At 62.6% G+C, this 24,963-nt stretch overlaps 2 long non-coding RNA genes across 2 annotated transcripts; both read right to left on the bottom strand.

Moving 5' to 3' along the window:
- On the bottom strand, positions 1 to 3,371 carry LOC138064228 (uncharacterized). The gene is made up of 3 exons (XR_011137506.1): positions 2,981 to 3,371; positions 2,450 to 2,533; positions 1 to 846 (listed from the first exon to the last, which is right to left on the bottom strand). It is a non-coding gene; the product is annotated as an uncharacterized lncRNA (long non-coding RNA).
- Positions 3,372 to 12,570: 9,199 nt separating this feature from the next.
- LOC138064254 (uncharacterized) lies at positions 12,571 to 13,644 on the bottom strand. Its single transcript, XR_011137528.1, has 2 exons — positions 13,507 to 13,644; positions 12,571 to 12,729 (listed from the first exon to the last, which is right to left on the bottom strand). It is a non-coding gene; the product is annotated as an uncharacterized lncRNA (long non-coding RNA).
- Positions 13,645 to 24,963: the final 11,319 nt, after the last annotated feature.

The raw sequence follows: 24,963 nt of genomic DNA, 5'->3' as shown, positions 1-24,963 counted from the left end.
AATGGCAACACAATCTCTGCTTTACGCTCAGTTATGACAGTAAGGCAGTAAGCCAAACGAATACTAGTTTCAAACTTTCAAAGCAACGAACTTATAGAAACAACAACAAAAAATCCAAACTGTGATGAGGATTTCCCCAGAGTTAGCCCAGAAATACTACAAACCACAATAACGTATTTGCTTCCCCTCCAAAGGGTTGCAGCTGCATAAAGAGATACCGAGTTTGCCTTTAATCTCTGCTTTATTCAAAAAGGGGAGGGTGCTGACACACAAAGCCAGAAGGAAGGCTTCTCAGGGGAAAAAAAGCCAGAAGCTTGTAAGCGGCACAAAAAAAGCTTTACAAAGGGGGTGGGGGGTGGGGGGTGCAAAAAGCCCAAAAGAGAGAAGAGCTTAACAGAGTGAACTGGTGGTGCAAAATTGCAAAAGGAAGGATCGAGGGGCAGCAAAAAAGAAAAGGAAAAGGAAGGGATGTTGTGGGCTGGGCGAGGGAGAAGAAACAATTCAGGGTTCTGTGGGGACAAGATGGTGAAAGGGAGGACCTCAGGGGCAAAAAGAACCTCAGCGGAGGAACCTACAAGTCACAAAAAGCCAAACTCAGGCATCCGCAGAGCACAAATACTTGACAGGAGGGATCGGGGGAGAATGAAAGGCCAGAAGGTGGGCTCTGGGGTGCACATAATCCAAAGAGAGGTACCTTTCTCAGCACTCATCACGGCAGCACTCCGGCCTCTCCCCGTGCTGAAGATGGGCTGTGCCAGGATTCGCCGTGTCCCCGCGATGCCATCCAGGGCCCATTTACCCACAGCTGGCTCCTTCCCCCCTCTGTCCACACCAAACCCTGACCTGCTTCGGGACAAGAAAGAGCAAAATAAGTGCCAAAACACTGCAAAATGGGTAAATTTGGGGGTAATGGGGAGGGCAGAAGACCATGGGGGACCCTAAGAACCCATCCAGAACGTGTAAGTATTGCTAATAATATTCAAAAGCTGCTTATACTCCTTGTTTTCTTCCCAGGGATTTTTTGCAAGCATATTCTAGATGAGATTTAAAAGGACAAAATTCCATAAAATTTGCAACCCCTAAACAAGCAATGACCTTACTCATTTAGCACTGTCAACCTCCTGCCTTTCTGTTTGTTACGCAAAGTAGATAGTCAAAAGAGAGCTCCGTGACAGTCTGCGCAGTTTTGAAGATTAAACACAAGGGATGTTTGCACAGAGCATCTCTACCACACTAAAGCATGAAAACATCAGCACTCTGATCATCTTTCGAGGTACTGCAGTCAGCAAGCTCAGAAGGCTCGTTCAGTTTCTAAAATATCTGGACTTTTCGAGTAGCGATCGCAGCTTAAAGGCTCTTATTGTCAGAAAAATCTAGTGGCTTGATTACTACAGGTATTATTAGCGGAAGCACACAGCCTTTTAAAAAGGGCAGATACTGTCTTTTACGTTTCCAGTGAATCCTCAGAATTCTCATTGCTTTTCATTAGGAGTCACCTTCAGCCGCAAGAGCGTTAAAAAGACCAAATACTTTGCTGTCAGGTCAGAACTTTCTGCTTCCTGGGGCCTAAAGGGACACGCGATTGTCTGCTAAAACAGGTACTAAACCCCCCAAAAGAGAGAGGGGAAGTCGGACAGAGAGATGGGATGGTACAGGGGAAAAGAGGGATAAGGAGGCGGCAAATAGATGGATGAGGAGCTGAACAGAGGGATGGAAACAGAGAAGACTGGAGAGGTGGATGGAGGGCTGAAGGGGCAAAGAGAGGTACGAAGAGGCAGATAGACAGAGCAGTTGGGGGGGGTGGTGGAGGGATGGGGAGCCAGGCAGAGGGACAGCAGGCAGGTAGTGGGATCGGGAGAGAAAGAGGACGACGAAGAGCTGGACAGAGCGATAGGGAGCCAGTCAGAGGGATGGAGAAGCAGACAGAGGGAAGCAGGTATTGACAGAGGGACGGGAAGAGTACAAGAGGGATGGGGAGCTGGGCAGAGCAACGAGTAGTTAAACAAAGGGATGGGGCACCGGACAGAGCTATGGGGAAAGAAAGAGAAAGATGGAGAGCTGGACAGAGGGACAGGGAGCAGAACCGGATGGACCCAGGCAGCCCGCCCGGGACAGCCCTCGACCCGCTCCAGCCCCGCTCACCCGCCGAGCGCTCTGCACACCGTTTTCCCCAAGTCCGCCTGTGGGCCTGCTTGCCCGAATCCCTGCGCCTCCAGAGCGCCTGCGTCCGCGAGAGCGCACGCACGGGCCCACACCGGGGAGGAACCTTGCACTCCGTCACGCCCTTTTACTACTGCTTGTGCATCAGCCCCTTTCAGACCGTCACGTGCGCACGCTTAACCCCCCAAATTCTCTCAGCCCTTAACAACTTCCGTACTCACGGCACCTAGCTTTCCCACGCTCTTCCCCGTCTTGTTTGAAAACCCTCCCAGAGCTCTTCTGTACTTACGTGCTTCCTTAAAACAGCATCACCGAAATCAACAAAACGGGTCGAGCGGCTCCTCCTCAGGTTGCTGGCCCTCGGAACACTATTCTGCAAATGAATCAAACCACCAAGGTCACCGGGAGGTTCCTGTTTTGGAGCTTCCTCTCCCCCCTCCCGCCCCCCCCCCCCAAGCTTTCATTACGGTTCCCTAACCTGGGCAAACGCAGGTCCTCCCTTAAGCACTGCAACAGTTTTTATTCTGGGGTCCCAAGTTCCCGTTATTGCTTGCTGCTAGGCAGCAAAGCAAGGCGAGGACAGGTCGGGTCACAGGTAACCCATCTAGCCATCCTAAATTCTCATTTTAGGCCTCGCTGGTTACTCCGGGTAAACAGACCAAAATAAAGCTCCAGACAGGCAGGTGAGGCTTCACACAGACCTCGCGGGCCTGCTAGCGCCAGCGATGCCATAGCGACTGGGCTACCAGGCGCTACTCCCCCCTCTCCTTTGCTGGTCCACGAAGCGTGGCTCACGGGTCACGGTAAGGACGCTGCCAACCTTCCTACGGCCGAAGGCTCCTCTTCGGGACCGGGCAGAGAACCTTTCCGCTGGCATTTGGATTCTCCTGGCCGCTCCTGACACGCGATAACTGACAGAGGTCTGAGGGCAGCAGCCCGTAGTTCTTCACGGCAGCATATAGTCCTTCCCCCATGACATGACAAGTAAGGAACAGACACACTGGCCCACTGCTGCAGTGCTGAGGAGGCACAGGCACCTGGAACGGCAGCTCCTGGCTGCCACAGAGCACGACGTGGCCAGCGGGTGGGAACCCTGTTGACAGCTGCACCTCCTGCCACCTCGACAGGCACAACATGATCTCCCAGAAACCCAGCAAGGGAAGCCAACGCCTCCCGGCATGCCTAACAGATTAAAATGGCCGCCCGGAAGCTCGGTGCTGGGACACTACATCTCCCAGAATGCTCCGCAGATGAAAATGGCCGCCCGGCAGCCCGGCGCCGGAAGACTACTGCTCCCGGCATGCCGCGCCCCCAAAACAACATGGCCGCCCGGAAGCTCGGTACCGGAAGAATACATCTCCCAGAATGCTCTGCAGACTAAAATGGCCGCTCGGAAGCCTGGTGCCGGAAGACTACTGCTCCCGGCATGCCGCGCCCCGCAGACAGCCTGGCCGCCCGGCAGCCCGGTGCCGGAAGACTACTGCTCCCGGCATGCCGCACTCCCAAACCAGCATGGCCGCCCGGCGCCGGAAGACTACATCTCCCAGGATGCCGCGGGCAGCAGCGCTCCGTGAGGTTGGACCCAGCGGCGATCCCGTCCCGTCCCCGGCAGCCGCCGTGGAGCCCGGAGCCCCCCGGCCCCGCGATCCCCGGCACCGCCGCGACCCTCCGCAGGGCTCCCCTGGGACCCCTCCGCCCTCCCGACACCACTCCCAGCCCCGCCGTAAAGGAACAGTGGAAAAAAGGAAGTTACCGGGCGACGACAGCGCAGACGGAGGGACTCTGCGGGGCCCGGAGGCGCCAGAAGGCACCCGGACAGCTCCTGGGCAGGGGAGAAAGCTCAGCAGAGAACTTTGTGGCGTGCTGCAAAACCAGCACTGGGCCCCGGGGCACACAGAGGGATCGTGTGCTTCGCCTGCAGTACCGATTTCTGGCCAGCCGAGGGCACCAACGAGCCACGCCGAAACCACTGCGCATGCGCCCCGCTTCGCCTGCAGTACCGATTTCTGGCCAGCCGAGGGCACCAACGAGCCACGCCGAAACCACTGCGCATGCGCCCCGCTTCGCCTGCAGTACCGATTTCTGGCCAGCCGAGGGCACCAACGAGCCACGCCGAAACCACTGCGCATGCGCCCCGCTTCGCCTGCAGTACCGATTTCTGGCCAGCCGAGGGCACCCACGAGCCACGCCGAAACCCAGTGCGCATGCGCCCCGCTTCGCCTGCAGGACCGTTTTTTCGGGCTGCAGTACCGATTTCTGGCCAGCCGAGGGCACCAACGAGCCACGCCGAAACCCAGTGCGCATGCGCCCCGCTTCGCCTGCAGTACCGATTTCTGGCCAGCCGAGGGCACCAACGAGCCACGCCGAAACCACTGCGCATGCGCCCCGCTTCGCCTGCAGTACCGATTTCTGGCCAGCCGAGGGCACCAACGAGCCACGCCGAAACCACTGCGCATGCGCCCCGCTTCGCCTGCAGGACCGATTTCTGGCCAGCCGAGGGCACCCACGAGCCACGCCGAAACCACTGCGCCTGCGCCCCGCTTCGCCTGCAGTACCGATTTTTCGCGCTGCAGTACCGATTTCTGGCCAGCCGAGGGCACCAACGAGCCACGCCGAAACCCAGTGCGCATGCGCCCCGCTTCGCCTGCAGTACCGATTTCTGGCCAGCCGAGGGCACCAACGAGCCACGCCGAAACCACTGCGCCTGCGCCCCGCTTCGCCTGCAGTACCGATTTCTGGCCAGCCGAGGGCACCAACGAGCCACGCCGAAACCACTGCGCCTGCGCCCCGCTTCGCCTGCAGTACCGATTTCTGGCCAGCCGAGGGCACCAACGAGCCACGCCGAAACCACTGCGCATGCGCCCCGCTTCGCCTGCAGTACCGATTTCTGGCCAGCCGAGGGCACCAACGAGCCACGCCGAAACCCAGTGCGCATGCGCCCCGCTTCGCCTGCAGGACCGTTTTTTCGGGCTGCAGTACCGATTTCTGGCCAGCCGAGGGCACCCACGAGCCACGCCGAAACCCAGTGCGCATGCGCCCCGCTTCGCCTGCAGTACCGATTTCTGGCCAGCCGAGGGCACCAACGAGCCACGCCGAAACCCAGTGCGCCTGCGCCCCGCTTCGCCTGCAGTACCGATTTCTGGCCAGCCGAGGGCACCAACGAGCCACGCCGAAACCACTGCGCCTGCGCCCCGCTTCGCCTGCAGTACCGATTTCTGGCCAGCCGAGGGCACCCACGAGTCACGCCGAAACCACTGCGCCTGCGCCCCGCTTCGCCTGCAGGACCGATTTCTGGCCAGCCGAGGGCACCAACGAGCCACGCCGAAACCACTGCGCATGCGCCCCGCTTCGCCCGCAGTACCGATTTCTGGCCAGCCGAGGGCACCCACGAGTCACGCCGAAACCACTGCGCCTGCGCCCCGCTTCGCCTGCAGTACCGATTTCTGGCCAGCCGAGGGCACCAACGAGCCACGCCGAAACCACTGCACCTGCGCCCCGCTTCGCCTGCAGTACCGATTTCTGGCCAGCCGAGGGCACCAACGAGCCACGCCGAAACCACTGCGCATGCGCCCCGCTTCGCCTGCAGTACCGATTTCTGGCCAGCCGAGGGCACCAACGAGCCACGCCGAAACCCAGTGCGCATGCGCCCCGCTTCGCCTGCAGTACCGATTTTTCGGGCTGCAGTACCGATTTCTGGCCAGCCGAGGGCACCAACGAGCCACGCCGAAACCCAGTGCGCATGCGCCCCGCTTCGCCTGCAGTACCGATTTTTCGCGCTGCAGTACCGATTTCTGGCCAGCCGAGGGCACCCACGAGCCACGCCGAAACCACTGCGCATGCGCCCCGCTTCGCCTGCAGTACCAATTTCTGGCCAGCCGAGGGCACCAACGAGCCACGCCGAAACCACTGCGCCTGCGCCCCGCTTCGCCTGCAGTACCGATTTCTGGCCAGCCGAGGGCACCAACGAGCCACGCCGAAACCACTGCGCCTGCGCCCCGCTTCGCCTGCAGTACCGATTTTTCGCCAGCCGAGGGCACCAACGAGCCACGCCGAAACCACTGCGCATGCGCCCCGCTTCGCCTGCAGTACCAATTTCTGGCCAGCCGAGGGCACCAACGAGCCACGCCGAAACCACTGCGCATGCGCCCCGCTTCGCCTGCAGTACCGATTTCTGGCCAGCCGAGGGCACCAACGAGCCACGCCGAAACCACTGCGCATGCGCCCCGCTTCGCCTGCAGTACCGATTTTTCGGGCTGCAGTACCGATTTCTGGCCAGCCGAGGGCACCAACGACCCACGCCGAAACCCAGTGCGCATGCGCCCCGCTTCGCCTGCAGGACCGTTTTTTCGGGCTGCAGTACCGATTTCTGGCCAGCCGAGGGCACCCACGAGCCACGCCGAAACCACTGCGCATGCGCCCCGCTTCGCCTGCAGTACCGATTTCTGGCCAGCCGAGGGCCCCCACGAGCCACGCCGAAACCACTGCGCCTGCGCACCGCTTCGCCTGCAGTACCGATTTTTCGCCAGCCGAGGGCACCAACGAGCCACGCCGAAACCACTGCGCATGCGCCCCGCTTCGCCTGCAGTACCGATTTCTGGCCAGCCGAGGGCACCCACGAGCCACGCCGAAACCACTGCGCCTGCGCCCCGCTTCGCCTGCAGTACCGATTTCTGGCCAGCCGAGGGCACCAACGAGCCACGCCGAAACCACTGCGCATGCGCCCCGCTTCGCCTGCAGTACCGATTTCTGGCCAGCCGAGGGCACCAACGAGCCACGCCGAAACCACTGCGCATGCGCCCCGCTTCGCCTGCAGTACCGATTTCTGGCCAGCCGAGGGCCCCCACGAGCCACGCCGAAACCACTGCGCATGCGCCCCGCTTCGCCTGCAGGACCGATTTCTGGCCAGCCGAGGGCACCAACGAGCCACGCCGAAACCACTGCGCATGCGCCCCGCTTCGCCTGCAGGACCGATTTCTGGCCAGCCGAGGGCACCCACGAGTCACGCCGAAACCCAGTGCGCATGCGCCCCGCTTCGCCTGCAGTACCGATTTCTCGCCAGCCGAGGGCACCAACGAGCCACGCCGAAACCACTGCGCCTGCGCCCCGCTTCGCCTGCAGTACCGATTTCTGGCCAGCCGAGGGCACCAACGAGCCACGCCGAAACCCAGTGCGCATGCGCCCCGCTTCGCCTGCAGTACCGATTTCTGGCCAGCCGAGGGCACCAACGAGCCACGCCGAAACCACTGCGCCTGCGCCCCGCTTCGCCTGCAGTACCGATTTCTGGCCAGCCGAGGGCACCAACGAGCCACGCCGAAACCACTGCGCCTGCGCCCCGCTTCGCCTGCAGTACCGATTTCTGGCCAGCCGAGGGCACCAACGAGCCACGCCGAAACCACTGCGCATGCGCCCCGCTTCGCCTGCAGTACCGATATTTCGGGCTGCAGTACCGATTTTTGGCCAGCCGAGGGCACCAACGAGCCACGCCGAAACCACTGCGCATGCGCCCCGCTTCGCCTGCAGTACCGATTTCTGGCCAGCCGAGGGCACCAACGAGCCACGCCGAAACCACTGCGCATGCGCCCCGCTTCGCCTGCAGTACCGATTTCTGGCCAGCCGAGGGCACCAACGAGCCACGCCGAAACCACTGCGCATGCGCCCCGCTTCGCCTGCAGTACCGATTTCTGGCCAGCCGAGGGCACCAACGAGCCACGCCGAAACCACTGCGCATGCGCCCCGCTTCGCCTGCAGTACCGATTTCTGGCCAGCCGAGGGCACCAACGAGCCACGCCGAAACCCAGTGCGCATGCGCCCCGCTTCGCCTGCAGGACCGTTTTTTCGGGCTGCAGTACCGATTTCTGGCCAGCCGAGGGCACCAACGAGCCACGCCGAAACCCAGTGCGCATGCGCCCCGCTTCGCCTGCAGTACCGATTTCTGGCCAGCCGAGGGCACCAACGAGCCACGCCGAAACCACTGCGCATGCGCCCCGCTTCGCCTGCAGTACCGATTTCTGGCCAGCCGAGGGCACCAACGAGCCACGCCGAAACCACTGCGCATGCGCCCCGCTTCGCCTGCAGTACCGATTTCTGGCCAGCCGAGGGCACCAACGAGCCACGCCGAAACCACTGCGCCTGCGCCCCGCTTCGCCTGCAGTACCGATTTCTGGCCAGCCGAGGGCACCCACGGGTCACGCCGAAACCACTGCGCCTGCGCCCCGCTTCGCCTGCAGTACCGATTTCTGGCCAGCCGAGGGCACCAACGAGCCACGCCGAAACCACTGCGCATGCGCCCCGCTTCGCCTGCAGTACCGATTTCTGGCCAGCCGAGGGCACCCACGAGTCACGCCGAAACCACTGCGCCTGCGCCCCGCTTCGCCTGCAGTACCGATTTCTGGCCAGCCGAGGGCACCAACGAGCCACGCCGAAACCACTGCGCCTGCGCCCCGCTTCGCCTGCAGTACCGATTTCTGGCCAGCCGAGGGCACCAACGAGCCACGCCGAAACCACTGCGCCTGCGCCCCGCTTCGCCTGCAGTACCGATTTCTGGCCAGCCGAGGGCACCCACGAGTCACGCCGAAACCCAGTGCGCATGCGCCCCGCTTCGCCTGCAGTACCGATTTCTGGCCAGCCGAGGGCACCCACGAGCCACGCCGAAACCACTGCGCCTGCGCCCCGCTTCGCCTGCAGTACCGATTTCTGGCCAGCCGAGGGCACCAACGAGCCACGCCGAAACCACTGCGCATGCGCCCCGCTTCGCCTGCAGTACCGATTTCTGGCCAGCCGAGGGCACCAACGAGCCACGCCGAAACCACTGCGCCTGCGCCCCGCTTCGCCTGCAGTACCTATTTCTGGCCAGCCGAGGGCACCCACGAGCCACGCCGAAACCACTGCGCCTGCGCCCCGCTTCGCCTGCAGTACCGATTTCTGGCCAGCCGAGGGCACCAACGAGCCACGCCGAAACCACTGCGCCTGCGCCCCGCTTCGCCTGCAGTACCGATTTCTGGCCAGCCGAGGGCACCAACGAGCCACGCCGAAACCACTGCGCCTGCGCCCCGCTTCACCTGCAGTACCGATTTCTGGCCAGCCGAGGGCACCAACGAGCCACGCCGAAACCACTGCGCATGCGCCCCGCTTCGCCTGCAGGACCGATTTCTGGCCAGCCGAGGGCACCCACGAGCCACGCCGAAACCCAGTGCGCATGCGCCCCGCTTCGCTTGCAGTACCGATTTCTGGCCAGCCGAGGGCACCAACGAGCCACGCCGAAACCACTGCGCCTGCGCCCCGCTTCGCCTGCAGTACCGATTTTTCGGGCTGCAGTACCGATTTCTGGTCAGCCGAGGGCACCAACGAGCCACGCCGAAACCACTGCGCATGCGCCCCGCTTCGCCCGCAGTACCGATTTTTCGGGCTGCAGTACCGATTTCTGGCCAGCCGAGGGCACCAACGAGCCACGCCGAAACCACTGCGCATGCGCCCCGCTTCGCCTGCAGTACCGATTTCTGGCCAGCCGAGGGCACCCACGAGCCACGCCGAAACCACTGCGCCTGCGCCCCGCTTCGCCTGCAGTACCGATTTCTGGCCAGCCGAGGGCACCAACGAGCCACGCCGAAACCCAGTGCGCATGCGCCCCGCTTCGCCTGCAGTACCGATTTCTGGCCAGCCGAGGGCACCAACGAGCCACGCCGAAACCACTGCGCATGCGCCCCGCTTCGCCTGCAGTACCGATTTCTGGCCAGCCGAGGGCACCCACGAGCCACGCCGAAACCACTGCGCATGCGCCCCGCTTCGCCTGCAGTACCGATTTCTGGCCAGCCGAGGGCACCAACGAGCCACGCCGAAACCACTGCGCATGCGCCCCGCTTCGCCTGCAGTACCGATTTTTCGCCAGCCGAGGGCACCAACGAGCCACGCCGAAACCACTGCGCATGCGCCCCGCTTCGCCTGCAGTACCGATTTCTGGCCAGCCGAGGGCACCAACGAGCCACGCCGAAACCACTGCGCATGCGCCCCGCTTCGCCTGCAGGACCGATTTCTGGCCAGCCGAGGGCACCCACGAGCCACGCCGAAACCACTCCGCCTGCGCCCCGCTTCGCCTGCAGTACCGATTTCTGGCCAGCCGAGGGCACCAACGAGCCACGCCGAAACCACTGCGCCTGCGCCCCGCTTCGCCTGCAGTACCGATTTCTGGCCAGCCGAGGGCACCCACGAGCCACGCCGAAACCACTGCGCCTGCGCCCCGCTTCACCTGCAGTACCGATTTCTGGCCAGCCGAGGGCACCAACGAGCCACGCCGAAACCCAGTGCGCATGCGCCCCGCTTCGCCTGCAGTACCGATTTCTCGCCAGCCGAGGGCACCAACGAGCCACGCCGAAACCCAGTGCGCATGCGCCCCGCTTCGCCTGCAGTACCGATTTCTGGCCAGCCGAGGGCACCAACGAGCCACGCCGAAACCACTGCGCCTGCGCCCCGCTTCGCCTGCAGTACCGATTTCTGGCCAGCCGAGGGCACCAACGAGCCACGCCGAAACCACTGCGCCTGCGCCCCGCTTCGGCTGCAGTACTGATTTTTCGGGCTGCAGTACCGATTTCTGGCCAGCCGAGGGCACCAGCGAGCCACGCCGAGCAAGTGCGCCTGCGCGCTGCGGCTGCCTGCAGTACTACGCTGTTCGTAGCTGAGGGCCGCAGGGAGCAGTGTCGGGGCGGCGCGCATGCGCGAGGCGGCTGTTTGGCTGGCAGGCTTTCATCGCTCGAGGGGCACCAAGGAACCGATGCGTCCAGGACGCATGCGTTCGTCGGCTGGCTGCACTATTGGGGTGGCATCACCCGAGGGCAGCATGGAGCACATCTGGAGCAGTGCGCATGCGTTAATCCCCTGCCTGCAGTACCGGTTCGTAGTCACTTGAGGGCAGCAGGGAGTAAGCGGGTCGCCCCCCAATGCGCATGCGCCACTCCGCTTGCCGCAGCCGCGAGCCGGTCTGATCCAGTGCGCATGCGCGACCCCGCTGGCCTAGGCCGGCAGCGGCCGCCGCCGCTCCCCGCACCCTCCGGTCGGGCCGCCCCGACCCTTTCGTACCCTCCCCCCGGGCACCTGTGTCCTGCAGGAGGAGACGGTGGCGGGGACCTCACGAGCACCCCGTGTCTCGGCGGCGGTGCAGCACCGGGGCGCAGCAGCGCCGAGGGGTGGTGGCGGTGGCAGTCGCGCCTGGGGCGAGCAGGCCTCGGGTGGCAGGGTGCGCCGGGTGCCCGCAGTCAGGGCCCAAGGCAAGGGCCCCAGCCGGGCCTCGTCCTCGGCCTCCTCGGTTTCTGGCAAGCGTGCTTACAGCCGTTTTTCCATCCGGACAGGGAAAAGAGCCTCCTGCCAGTTCTGCTCCTGACTCTTCCAGAACCTCCCACTGCGGTGCTCTGCTGCTACCAGAAAAACGACGGATATGCTGCTCTAAGAAACGCGACCCTCTTCCTCAGCACTGATGGGAAGGACCCTTTATTTCACACAGAGCTTTAACCTTTCTTCTTCTGTCAGCGGGCCGTTTCCCCAATTACAGTACCTTTATAATGAGCCTGGCGTTGCGCTGTGTGCTGTGCACCAACCGGCCTTGAATCCTGTCCCTTCCAGTCAGTTTTAAGGCTCAGGCACCTCGCTCTCACACCTCTTCGTCCGTAGCTCTGCCCACCACAGCACTGTCCACGAAAGGTAATGCCTTTCCTACCTCTCTGCAGGCAACCCGTCTAAACCGTCTCTGACAACGACCACGTGTTAGTGCAGGCACACTGTGAAACCCCAACCAGACCTGAGGAAAGGTGTACTGTTTCTCTCTCCATGTGAAAGCCAATCTGTAAATCGATTTTTCTCTAGTGAGGGGAGTGACCAGGAAACAGCCACTTGTTATCTTGTCGCTTACCAACACCCTTGGGTGCACGAGGTACATCGCAGCTATCCTCCCCGGGACGCCGCGCAAAAGTCCTTCTCGCGGGACAGCCTGCCTCCCCACACCTCCAGGCCATCTGCATCTACACGAGCGAGGGCACACGTACAAGTCTGCTCTGGGGAGGAACCTCAGCCCTAAAGGCAGGAATTAAAACAAAGACAGGGAGAGGCAAACATGTGTTCAGGGCAGACCCTGCCCTGTGCCCGCACGGAGCAGAGCACTGCCAGGCCCCTGAAAGCCCGCACCCTTTTCTCCCCGCAACGCATGCCTTGAGGTGGGCCGGAGAAATCCAGGCACCCGCAGCCACCCCAGGGACACCCTCGCCTCTCTGGTTCTGCTGAGCCCTCAGCGCAAGGTGGTTCCGGCCCTTACCCGCCACGGGCAATGAGTGCTGCCGCCTACCAGGAGAAACGCATTGCAAGGCAAAGCCTCCGGAATCGTCAGCGGGCGTATGACCGCCCCCTGGGTTTCTTCTCCTCTTCCTCTGCTCTCGAGGGAAGCTCAATAGCTAGTCCGCTTCTTCCTGCCTTTGCATGTCTAGAGCACCGGCTTATCGACTGCTCTCAGCTGCCTCCTGCGACGCGACGTTAGCGCTAGAAGCACATCCACCGTGTTGCTCGGTATTGGCTCAGAAAGGCGTTTGTTTACTAAAGGAAAGGAAAAGGCAAGAGTACTCCTGGGGAGAACACACGTATATGAACGCAAGCACCATATGAGGGAGGTCATATGCAATGGCAACACAATCTCTGCTTTACGCTCAGTTATGACAGTAAGGCAGTAAGCCAAACGAATACTAGTTTCAAACTTTCAAAGCAACGAACTTATAGAAACAACAACAAAAAATCCAAACTGTGATGAGGATTTCCCCAGAGTTAGCCCAGAAATACTACAAACCACAATAACGTATTTGCTTCCCCTCCAAAGGGTTGCAGCTGCATAAAGAGATACCGAGTTTGCCTTTAATCTCTGCTTTATTCAAAAAGGGGAGGGTGCTGACACACAAAGCCAGAAGGAAGGCTTCTCAGGGGAAAAAAAGCCAGAAGCTTGTAAGCGGCACAAAAAAAGCTTTACAAAGGGGGTGGGGGGTGGGGGGTGCAAAAAGCCCAAAAGAGAGAAGAGCTTAACAGAGTGAACTGGTGGTGCAAAATTGCAAAAGGAAGGATCGAGGGGCAGCAAAAAAGAAAAGGAAAAGGAAGGGATGTTGTGGGCTGGGCGAGGGAGAAGAAACAATTCAGGGTTCTGTGGGGACAAGATGGTGAAAGGGAGGACCTCAGGGGCAAAAAGAACCTCAGCGGAGGAACCTACAAGTCACAAAAAGCCAAACTCAGGCATCCGCAGAGCACAAATACTTGACAGGAGGGATCGGGGGAGAATGAAAGGCCAGAAGGTGGGCTCTGGGGTGCACATAATCCAAAGAGAGGTACCTTTCTCAGCACTCATCACGGCAGCACTCCGGCCTCTCCCCGTGCTGAAGATGGGCTGTGCCAGGATTCGCCGTGTCCCCGCGATGCCATCCAGGGCCCATTTACCCACAGCTGGCTCCTTCCCCCCTCTGTCCACACCAAACCCTGACCTGCTTCGGGACAAGAAAGAGCAAAATAAGTGCCAAAACACTGCAAAATGGGTAAATTTGGGGGTAATGGGGAGGGCAGAAGACCATGGGGGACCCTAAGAACCCATCCAGAACGTGTAAGTATTGCTAATAATATTCAAAAGCTGCTTATACTCCTTGTTTTCTTCCCAGGGATTTTTTGCAAGCATATTCTAGATGAGATTTAAAAGGACAAAATTCCATAAAATTTGCAACCCCTAAACAAGCAATGACCTTACTCATTTAGCACTGTCAACCTCCTGCCTTTCTGTTTGTTACGCAAAGTAGATAGTCAAAAGAGAGCTCCGTGACAGTCTGCGCAGTTTTGAAGATTAAACACAAGGGATGTTTGCACAGAGCATCTCTACCACACTAAAGCATGAAAACATCAGCACTCTGATCATCTTTCGAGGTACTGCAGTCAGCAAGCTCAGAAGGCTCGTTCAGTTTCTAAAATATCTGGACTTTTCGAGTAGCGATCGCAGCTTAAAGGCTCTTATTGTCAGAAAAATCTAGTGGCTTGATTACTACAGGTATTATTAGCGGAAGCACACAGCCTTTTAAAAAGGGCAGATACTGTCTTTTACGTTTCCAGTGAATCCTCAGAATTCTCATTGCTTTTCATTAGGAGTCACCTTCAGCCGCAAGAGCATTAAAAAGACCAAATACTTTGCTGTCAGGTCAGAACTTTCTGCTTCCTGGGGCCTAAAGGGACACGCGATTGTCTGCCAAAAAAGGTACTAAACCCCCCAAAAGAGAGAGGGGAAGTCGGACAGAGAGATGGGATGGTACAGGGGAAAAGAGGGATAAGGAGGCGGCAAATAGATGGATGAGGAGCTGAACAGAGGGATGGAAACAGAGAAGACTGGAGAGGTGGATGGAGGGCTGAAGGGGCAAAGAGAGGTACGAAGAGGCAGATAGACAGAGCAGTTGGGGGGGGTGGTGGAGGGATGGGGAGCCAGGCAGAGGGACAGCAGGCAGGTAGTGGGATCGGGAGAGAAAGAGGACGACGAAGAGCTGGACAGAGCGATAGGGAGCCAGTCAGAGGGATGGAGAAGCAGACAGAGGGAAGCAGGTATTGACAGAGGGACGGGAAGAGTACAAGAGGGATGGGGAGCTGGGCAGAGCAACGAGTAGTTAAACAAAGGGATGGGGCACCGGACAGAGCTATGGGGAAAGAAAGAGAAAGATGGAGAGCTGGACAGAGGGACAGGGAGCAGAACCGGATGGACCCAGGCAGCCCGCCCGGGACAGCCCTCGACCCGCTCCAGCCCCGCTCACCCGCCGAGCGCTCTGCACACCGTTTTCCCCAAGTCCGCCTGTGGGCCTGCTTGCCCGAATCCCTGCGCCTCCAGAGCGCCTGCGTCCGCGAGAGCGAGGGCGCACGCACGGGCCCACACCGGGGAGGAACCTTGCACTCCGTCACGCCCTTTTACTACTGCTTGTGCATCAGCCCCTTTCAGACCGTCACGTGCGCACGCTTAACCCCCCAAATTCTCTCAGCCCTTAACAACTTCCGTACTCACGGCACCTAGCTTTCCCACGCTCTTCCCCGTCTTGTTTGAAAACCCTCCCAGAGCTCTTCTGTACTTATGTGCTTCCTTAAAACAGCATCACCGAAATCAACAAAACGGGTCGAGCGGCTCCTCCTCAGGTTGCTGGCCCTCGGAACACTATTCTGCAAATGAATCAAACCACCAAGGTCACCGGGAGGTTCCTGTTTTGGAGCTTCCTCTCCCCCCTCCCGCCCCCCCCCCCCAAGCTTTCATTACGGTTCCCTAACCTGGGCAAACGCAGGTCCTCCCTTAAGCACTGCAACAGTTTTTATTCTGGGGTCCCAAGTTCCCGTTATTGCTTGCTGCTAGGCAGCAAAGCAAGGCGAGGACAGGTCGGGTCACAGGTAACCCATCTAGCCATCCTAAATTCTCATTTTAGGCCTCGCCGGTTACTCCGGGTAAACAGACCAAAATAAAGCTCCAGACAGGCAGGTGAGGCTTCACACAGACCTCGCGGGCCTGCTAGCGCCAGCGATGCCATAGCGACTGGGCTACCAGGCGCTACTCCCCCCTCTCCTTTGCTGGTCCACGAAGCGTGGCTCACGGGTCACGGTAAGGACGCTGCCAACCTTCCTACGGCCGAAGGCTCCTCTTCGGGACCGGGCAGAGAACCTTTCCGCTGGCATTTGGATTCTCCTGGCCGCTCCTGACACGCGATAACTGACAGAGGTCTGAGGGCAGCAGCCCGTAGTTCTTCACGGCAGCATATAGTCCTTCCCCCATGACATGACAAGTAAGGAACAGACACACTGGCCCACTGCTGCAGTGCTGAGGAGGCACAGGCACCTGGAACGGCAGCTCCTGGCTGCCACAGAGCACGACGTGGCCAGCGGGTGGGAACCCTGTTGACAGCTGCACCTCCTGCCACCTCGACAGGCACAACATGATCTCCCAGAAACCCAGCAAGGGAAGCCAACGCCTCCCGGCATGCCTAACAGATTAAAATGGCCGCCCGGAAGCTCGGTGCTGGGACACTACATCTCCCAGAATGCTCCGCAGATGAAAATGGCCGCCCGGCAGCCCGGCGCCGGAAGACTACTGCTCCCGGCATGCCGCGCCCCCAAAACAACATGGCCGCCCGGAAGCTCGGTACCGGAAGAATACATCTCCCAGAATGCTCTGCAGACTAAAATGGCCGCTCGGAAGCCTGGTGCCGGAAGACTACTGCTCCCGGCATGCCGCGCCCCGCAGACAGCCTGGCCGCCCGGCAGCCCGGTGCCGGAAGACTACTGCTCCCGGCATGCCGCACTCCCAAACCAGCATGGCCGCCCGGCGCCGGAAGACTACATCTCCCAGGATGCCGCGGGCAGCAGCGCTCCGTGAGGTTGGACCCAGCGGCGATCCCGTCCCGTCCCCGGCAGCCGCCGTGGAGCCCGGAGCCCCCCGGCCCCGCGATCCCCGGCACCGCCGCGACCCTCCGCAGGGCTCCCCTGGGACCCCTCCGCCCTCCCGACACCACTCCCAGCCCCGCCGTAAAGGAACAGTGGAAAAAAGGAAGTTACCGGGCGACGACAGCGCAGACGGAGGGACTCTGCGGGGCCCGGAGGCGCCAGAAGGCACCCGGACAGCTCCTGGGCAGGGGAGAAAGCTCAGCAGAGAACTTTGTGGCGTGCTGCAAAACCAGCACTGGGCCCCGGGGCACACAGAGGGATCGTGTGCTTCGCCTGCAGTACCGATTTCTGGCCAGCCGAGGGCACCAACGAGCCACGCCGAAACCACTGCGCATGCGCCCCGCTTCGCCTGCAGTACCGATTTCTGGCCAGCCGAGGGCACCAACGAGCCACGCCGAAACCACTGCGCATGCGCCCCGCTTCGCCTGCAGTACCGATTTCTGGCCAGCCGAGGGCACCAACGAGCCACGCCGAAACCACTGCGCATGCGCCCCGCTTCGCCTGCAGTACCGATTTCTGGCCAGCCGAGGGCACCCACGAGCCACGCCGAAACCCAGTGCGCATGCGCCCCGCTTCGCCTGCAGGACCGTTTTTTCGGGCTGCAGTACCGATTTCTGGCCAGCCGAGGGCACCAACGAGCCACGCCGAAACCCAGTGCGCATGCGCCCCGCTTCGCCTGCAGTACCGATTTCTGGCCAGCCGAGGGCACCAACGAGCCACGCCGAAACCACTGCGCATGCGCCCCGCTTCGCCTGCAGTACCGATTTCTGGCCAGCCGAGGGCACCAACGAGCCACGCCGAAACCACTGCGCATGCGCCCCGCTTCGCCTGCAGTACCGATTTCTGGCCAGCCGAGGGCACCCACGAGCCACGCCGAAACCACTGCGCCTGCGCCCCGCTTCGCCTGCAGTACCGATTTTTCGCGCTGCAGTACCGATTTCTGGCCAGCCGAGGGCACCAACGAGCCACGCCGAAACCCAGTGCGCATGCGCCCCGCTTCGCCTGCAGTACCGATTTCTGGCCAGCCGAGGGCACCAACGAGCCACGCCGAAACCACTGCGCCTGCGCCCCGCTTCGCCTGCAGTACCGATTTCTGGCCAGCCGAGGGCACCAACGAGCCACGCCGAAACCACTGCGCCTGCGCCCCGCTTCGCCTGCAGTACCGATTTCTGGCCAGCCGAGGGCACCAACGAGCCACGCCGAAACCACTGCGCATGCGCCCCGCTTCGCCTGCAGTACCGATTTCTGGCCAGCCGAGGGCACCAACGAGCCACGCCGAAACCCAGTGCGCATGCGCCCCGCTTCGCCTGCAGGACCGTTTTTTCGGGCTGCAGTACCGATTTCTGGCCAGCCGAGGGCACCCACGAGCCACGCCGAAACCCAGTGCGCATGCGCCCCGCTTCGCCTGCAGTACCGATTTCTGGCCAGCCGAGGGCACCAACGAGCCACGCCGAAACCCAGTGCGCCTGCGCCCCGCTTCGCCTGCAGTACCGATTTCTGGCCAGCCGAGGGCACCAACGAGCCACGCCGAAACCACTGCGCCTGCGCCCCGCTTCGCCTGCAGTACCGATTTCTGGCCAGCCGAGGGCACCCACGAGTCACGCCGAAACCACTGCGCCTGCGCCCCGCTTCGCCTGCAGGACCGATTTCTGGCCAGCCGAGGGCACCAACGAGCCACGCCGAAACCACTGCGCATGCGCCCCGCTTCGCCTGCAGTACCGATTTCTGGCCAGCCGAGGGCACCCACGAGTCACGCCGAAACCACTGCGCCTGCGCCCCGCTTCGCCTGCAGTACCGATTTCTGGCCAGCCGAGGGCACCAACGAGCCACGCCGAAACCACTGCGCCTGCGCCCCGCTTCGCCTGCAGTACCGATTTCTGGCCAGCCGAGGGCACCAACGAGCCACGCCGAAACCACTGCGCATGCGCCCCGCTTCGCCTGCAGTACCGATTTCTGGCCAGCCGAGGGCACCAACGAGCCACGCCGAAACCCAGTGCGCATGCGCCCCGCTTCGCCTGCAGTACCGATTTTTCGGGCTGCAGTACCGATTTCTGGCCAGCCGAGGGCACCAACGAGCCACGCCGAAACCCAGTGCGCATGCGCCCCGCTTCGCCTGCAGTACCGATTTTTCGCGCTGCAGTACCGATTTCTGGCCAGCCGAGGGCACCCACGAGCCACGCCGAAACCACTGCGCATGCGCCCCGCTTCGCCTGCAGTACCAATTTCTGGCCAGCCGAGGGCACCAACGAGCCACGCCGAAACCACTGCGCCTGCGCCCCGCTTCGCCTGCAGTACCGATTTCTGGCCAGCCGAGGGCACCAACGAGCCACGCCGAAACCACTGCGCCTGCGCCCCGCTTCGCCTGCAGTACCGATTTTTCGCCAGCCGAGGGCACCAACGAGCCACGCCGAAACCACTGCGCATGCGCCCCGCTTCGCCTGCAGTACCAATTTCTGGCCAGCCGAGGGCACCAACGAGCCACGCCGAAACCACTGCGCATGCGCCCCGCTTCGCCTGCAGTACCGATTTCTGGCCAGCCGAGGGCACCAACGAGCCACGCCGAAACCACTGCGCATGCGCCCCGCTTCGCCTGCAGTACCGATTTTTCGGGCTGCAGTACCGATTTCTGGCCAGCCGAGGGCACCAACGACCCACGCCGAAACCCAGTGCGCATGCGCCCCGCTTCGCCTGCAGTACCGATTTTTCGTGCTGCAGTACCGATTTCTGGCCAGCCGAGGGCACCAACGAGCCACGCCGAAACCACTGCGCATGCGCCCCGCTTCGCCTGCAGTACCGATTTCTGGCCAGCCGAGGGCCCCCACGAGCCACGCCGAAACCACTGCGCCTGCGCACCGCTTCGCCTGCAGTACCGATTTTTCGCCAGCCGAGGGCACCAACGAGCCACGCCGAAACCACTGCGCATGCGCCCCGCTTCGCCTGCAGTACCGATTTCTGGCCAGCCGAGGGCACCAACGAGCCACGCCGAAACCACTGCGCCTGCGCCCCGCTTCGCCTGCAGTACCGATTTCTGGCCAGCCGAGGGCACCAACGAGCCACGCCGAAACCACTGCGCATGCGCCCCGCTTCGCCTGCAGTACCGATTTCTGGCCAGCCGAGGGCACCAACGAGCCACGCCGAAACCACTGCGCATGCGCCCCGCTTCGCCTGCAGTACCGATTTCTGGCCAGCCGAGGGCCCCCACGAGCCACGCCGAAACCACTGCGCATGCGCCCCGCTTCGCCTGCAGTACCGATTTCTGGCCAGCCGAGGGCACCAACGAGCCACGCCGAAACCACTGCGCATGCGCCCCGCTTCGCCTGCAGTACCGATTTCTGGCCAGCCGAGGGCACCCACGAGCCACGCCGAAACCCAGTGCGCATGCGCCCCGCTTCGCCTGCAGTACCGATTTCTCGCCAGCCGAGGGCACCAACGAGCCACGCCGAAACCACTGCGCCTGCGCCCCGCTTCGCCTGCAGTACCGATTTCTGGCCAGCCGAGGGCACCAACGAGCCACGCCGAAACCCAGTGCGCATGCGCCCCGCTTCGCCTGCAGTACCGATTTCTGGCCAGCCGAGGGCACCAACGAGCCACGCCGAAACCACTGCGCCTGCGCCCCGCTTCGCCTGCAGTACCGATTTCTGGCCAGCCGAGGGCACCAACGAGCCACGCCGAAACCACTGCGCCTGCGCCCCGCTTCGCCTGCAGTACCGATTTCTGGCCAGCCGAGGGCACCAACGAGCCACGCCGAAACCACTGCGCATGCGCCCCGCTTCGCCTGCAGTACCGATATTTCGGGCTGCAGTACCGATTTTTGGCCAGCCGAGGGCACCAACGAGCCACGCCGAAACCACTGCGCATGCGCCCCGCTTCGCCTGCAGTACCGATTTCTGGCCAGCCGAGGGCACCAACGAGCCACGCCGAAACCACTGCGCATGCGCCCCGCTTCGCCTGCAGTACCGATTTCTGGCCAGCCGAGGGCACCAACGAGCCACGCCGAAACCACTGCGCATGCGCCCCGCTTCGCCTGCAGTACCGATTTCTGGCCAGCCGAGGGCACCAACGAGCCACGCCGAAACCACTGCGCATGCGCCCCGCTTCGCCTGCAGTACCGATTTCTGGCCAGCCGAGGGCACCCACGAGCCACGCCGAAACCCAGTGCGCATGCGCCCCGCTTCGCCTGCAGGACCGTTTTTTCGGGCTGCAGTACCGATTTCTGGCCAGCCGAGGGCACCAACGAGCCACGCCGAAACCCAGTGCGCATGCGCCCCGCTTCGCCTGCAGTACCGATTTCTGGCCAGCCGAGGGCACCAACGAGCCACGCCGAAACCACTGCGCATGCGCCCCGCTTCGCCTGCAGTACCGATTTCTGGCCAGCCGAGGGCACCAACGAGCCACGCCGAAACCACTGCGCATGCGCCCCGCTTCGCCTGCAGTACCGATTTCTGGCCAGCCGAGGGCACCAACGAGCCACGCCGAAACCACTGCGCCTGCGCCCCGCTTCGCCTGCAGTACCGATTTCTGGCCAGCCGAGGGCACCCACGGGTCACGCCGAAACCACTGCGCCTGCGCCCCGCTTCGCCTGCAGTACCGATTTCTGGCCAGCCGAGGGCACCAACGAGCCACGCCGAAACCACTGCGCATGCGCCCCGCTTCGCCTGCAGTACCGATTTCTGGCCAGCCGAGGGCACCCACGAGTCACGCCGAAACCACTGCGCCTGCGCCCCGCTTCGCCTGCAGTACCGATTTCTGGCCAGCCGAGGGCACCAACGAGCCACGCCGAAACCACTGCGCCTGCGCCCCGCTTCGCCTGCAGTACCGATTTCTGGCCAGCCGAGGGCACCAACGAGCCACGCCGAAACCACTGCGCCTGCGCCCCGCTTCGCCTGCAGTACCGATTTCTGGCCAGCCGAGGGCACCCACGAGTCACGCCGAAACCCAGTGCGCATGCGCCCCGCTTCGCCTGCAGTACCGATTTCTGGCCAGCCGAGGGCACCCACGAGCCACGCCGAAACCACTGCGCCTGCGCCCCGCTTCGCCTGCAGTACCGATTTCTGGCCAGCCGAGGGCACCAACGAGCCACGCCGAAACCACTGCGCATGCGCCCCGCTTCGCCTGCAGTACCGATTTCTGGCCAGCCGAGGGCACCAACGAGCCACGCCGAAACCACTGCGCCTGCGCCCCGCTTCGCCTGCAGTACCTATTTCTGGCCAGCCGAGGGCACCCACGAGCCACGCCGAAACCACTGCGCCTGCGCCCCGCTTCGCCTGCAGTACCGATTTCTGGCCAGCCGAGGGCACCAACGAGCCACGCCGAAACCACTGCGCCTGCGCCCCGCTTCGCCTGCAGTACCGATTTCTGGCCAGCCGAGGGCACCAACGAGCCACGCCGAAACCACTGCGCCTGCGCCCCGCTTCACCTGCAGTACCGATTTCTGGCCAGCCGAGGGCACCAACGAGCCACGCCGAAACCCAGTGCGCATGCGCCCCGCTTCGCCTGCAGTACCGATTTCTGGCCAGCCGAGGGCACCCACGAGCCACGCCGAAACCCAGTGCGCATGCGCCCCGCTTCGCTTGCAGTACCGATTTCTGGCCAGCCGAGGGCACCAACGAGCCACGCCGAAACCACTGCGCCTGCGCCCCGCTTCGCCTGCAGTACCGATTTTTCGGGCTGCAGTACCGATTTCTGGTCAGCCGAGGGCACCAACGAGCCACGCCGAAACCACTGCGCATGCGCCCCGCTTCGCCCGCAGTACCGATTTTTCGCGCTGCAGTACCGATTTCTGGCCAGCCGAGGGCACCAACGAGCCACGCCGAAACCACTGCGCATGCGCCCCGCTTCGCCTGCAGTACCGATTTCTGGCCAGCCGAGGGCACCCACGAGCCACGCCGAAACCACTGCGCCTGCGCCCCGCTTCGCCTGCAGTACCGATTTCTGGCCAGCCGAGGGCACCAACGAGCCACGCCGAAACCCAGTGCGCATGCGCCCCGCTTCGCCTGCAGTACCGATTTCTGGCCAGCCGAGGGCACCAACGAGCCACGCCGAAACCACTGCGCATGCGCCCCGCTTCGCCTGCAGTACCGATTTCTGGCCAGCCGAGGGCACCCACGAGCCACGCCGAAACCACTGCGCATGCGCCCCGCTTCGCCTGCAGTACCGATTTCTGGCCAGCCGAGGGCACCAACGAGCCACGCCGAAACCACTGCGCATGCGCCCCGCTTCGCCTGCAGTACCGATTTTTCGCCAGCCGAGGGCACCAACGAGCCACGCCGAAACCACTGCGCATGCGCCCCGCTTCGCCTGCAGTACCGATTTCTGGCCAGCCGAGGGCACCAACGAGCCACGCCGAAACCACTGCGCATGCGCCCCGCTTCGCCTGCAGGACCGATTTCTGGCCAGCCGAGGGCACCCACGAACCACGCCGAAACCACTCCGCCTGCGCCCCGCTTCGCCTGCAGTACCGATTTCTGGCCAGCCGAGGGCACCAACGAGCCACGCCGAAACCACTGCGCCTGCGCCCCGCTTCGCCTGCAGTACCGATTTCTGGCCAGCCGAGGGCACCCACGAGCCACGCCGAAACCACTGCGCCTGCGCCCCGCTTCACCTGCAGTACCGATTTCTGGCCAGCCGAGGGCACCAACGAGCCACGCCGAAACCCAGTGCGCATGCGCCCCGCTTCGCCTGCAGTACCGATTTCTCGCCAGCCGAGGGCACCCACGAGCCACGCCGAAACCCAGTGCGCATGCGCCCCGCTTCGCCTGCAGTACCGATTTCTGGCCAGCCGAGGGCACCAACGAGCCACGCCGAAACCCAGTGCGCATGCGCCCCGCTTCGCCTGCAGTACCGATTTCTGGCCAGCCGAGGGCACCAACGAGCCACGCCGAAACCACTGCGCCTGCGCCCCGCTTCGGCTGCAGTACTGATTTTTCGGGCTGCAGTACCGATTTCTGGCCAGCCGAGGGCACCAGCGAGCCACGCCGAGCAAGTGCGCCTGCGCGCTGCGGCTGCCTGCAGTACTACGCTGTTCGTAGCTGAGGGCCGCAGGGAGCAGTGTCGGGGCGGCGCGCATGCGCGAGGCGGCTGTTTGGCTGGCAGGCTTTCATCGCTCGAGGGGCACCAAGGAACCGATGCGTCCAGGACGCATGCGTTCGTCGGCTGGCTGCACTATTGGGGTGGCATCACCCGAGGGCAGCATGGAGCACATCTGGAGCAGTGCGCATGCGTTAATCCCCTGCCTGCAGTACCGGTTCGTAGTCACTTGAGGGCAGCAGGGAGTAAGCGGGTCGCCCCCCAATGCGCATGCGCCACTCCGCTTGCCGCAGCCGCGAGCCGGTCTGATCCAGTGCGCATGCGCGACCCCGCTGGCCTAGGCCGGCAGCGGCCGCCGCCGCTCCCCGCACCCTCCGGTCGGGCCGCCCCGACCCTTTCGTACCCTCCCCCCGGGCACCTGTGTCCTGCAGGAGGAGACGGTGGCGGGGACCTCACGAGCACCCCGTGTCTCGGCGGCGGTGCAGCACCGGGGCGCAGCAGCGCCGAGGGGTGGTGGCGGTGGCAGTCGCGCCTGGGGCGAGCAGGCCTCGGGTGGCAGGGTGCGCCGGGTGCCCGCAGTCAGGGCCCAAGGCAAGGGCCCCAGCCGGGCCTCGTCCTCGGCCTCCTCGGTTTCTGGCAAGCGTGCTTACAGCCGTTTTTCCATCCGGACAGGGAAAAGAGCCTCCTGCCAGTTCTGCTCCTGACTCTTCCAGAACCTCCCACTGCGGTGCTCTGCTGCTACCAGAAAAACGACGGATATGCTGCTCTAAGAAACGCGACCCTCTTCCTCAGCACTGATGGGAAGGACCCTTTATTTCACACAGAGCTTTAACCTTTCTTCTTCTGTCAGCGGGCCGTTTCCCCAATTACAGTACCTTTATAATGAGCCTGGCGTTGCGCTGTGTGCTGTGCACCAACCGGCCTTGAATCCTGTCCCTTCCAGTCAGTTTTAAGGCTCAGGCACCTCGCTCTCACACCTCTTCGTCCGTAGCTCTGCCCACCACAGCACTGTCCACGAAAGGTAATGCCTTTCCTACCTCTCTGCAGGCAACCCGTCTAAACCGTCTCTGACAACGACCACGTGTTAGTGCAGGCACACTGTGAAACCCCAACCAGACCTGAGGAAAGGTGTACTGTTTCTCTCTCCATGTGAAAGCCAATCTGTAAATCGATTTTTCTCTAGTGAGGGGAGTGACCAGGAAACAGCCACTTGTTATCTTGTCGCTTACCAACACCCTTGGGTGCACGAGGTACATCGCAGCTATCCTCCCCGGGACGCCGCGCAAAAGTCCTTCTCGCGGGACAGCCTGCCTCCCC

This window comes from Struthio camelus, chromosome W (genome assembly GCF_040807025.1).
Source record: "Struthio camelus isolate bStrCam1 chromosome W, bStrCam1.hap1, whole genome shotgun sequence".
NCBI classification, from domain to species: Eukaryota; Metazoa; Chordata; class Aves; order Struthioniformes; family Struthionidae; genus Struthio; species Struthio camelus.
Note: the sequence above shows the minus strand (reverse complement) of the source record. Positions and strands in the feature narration are given on the sequence as shown.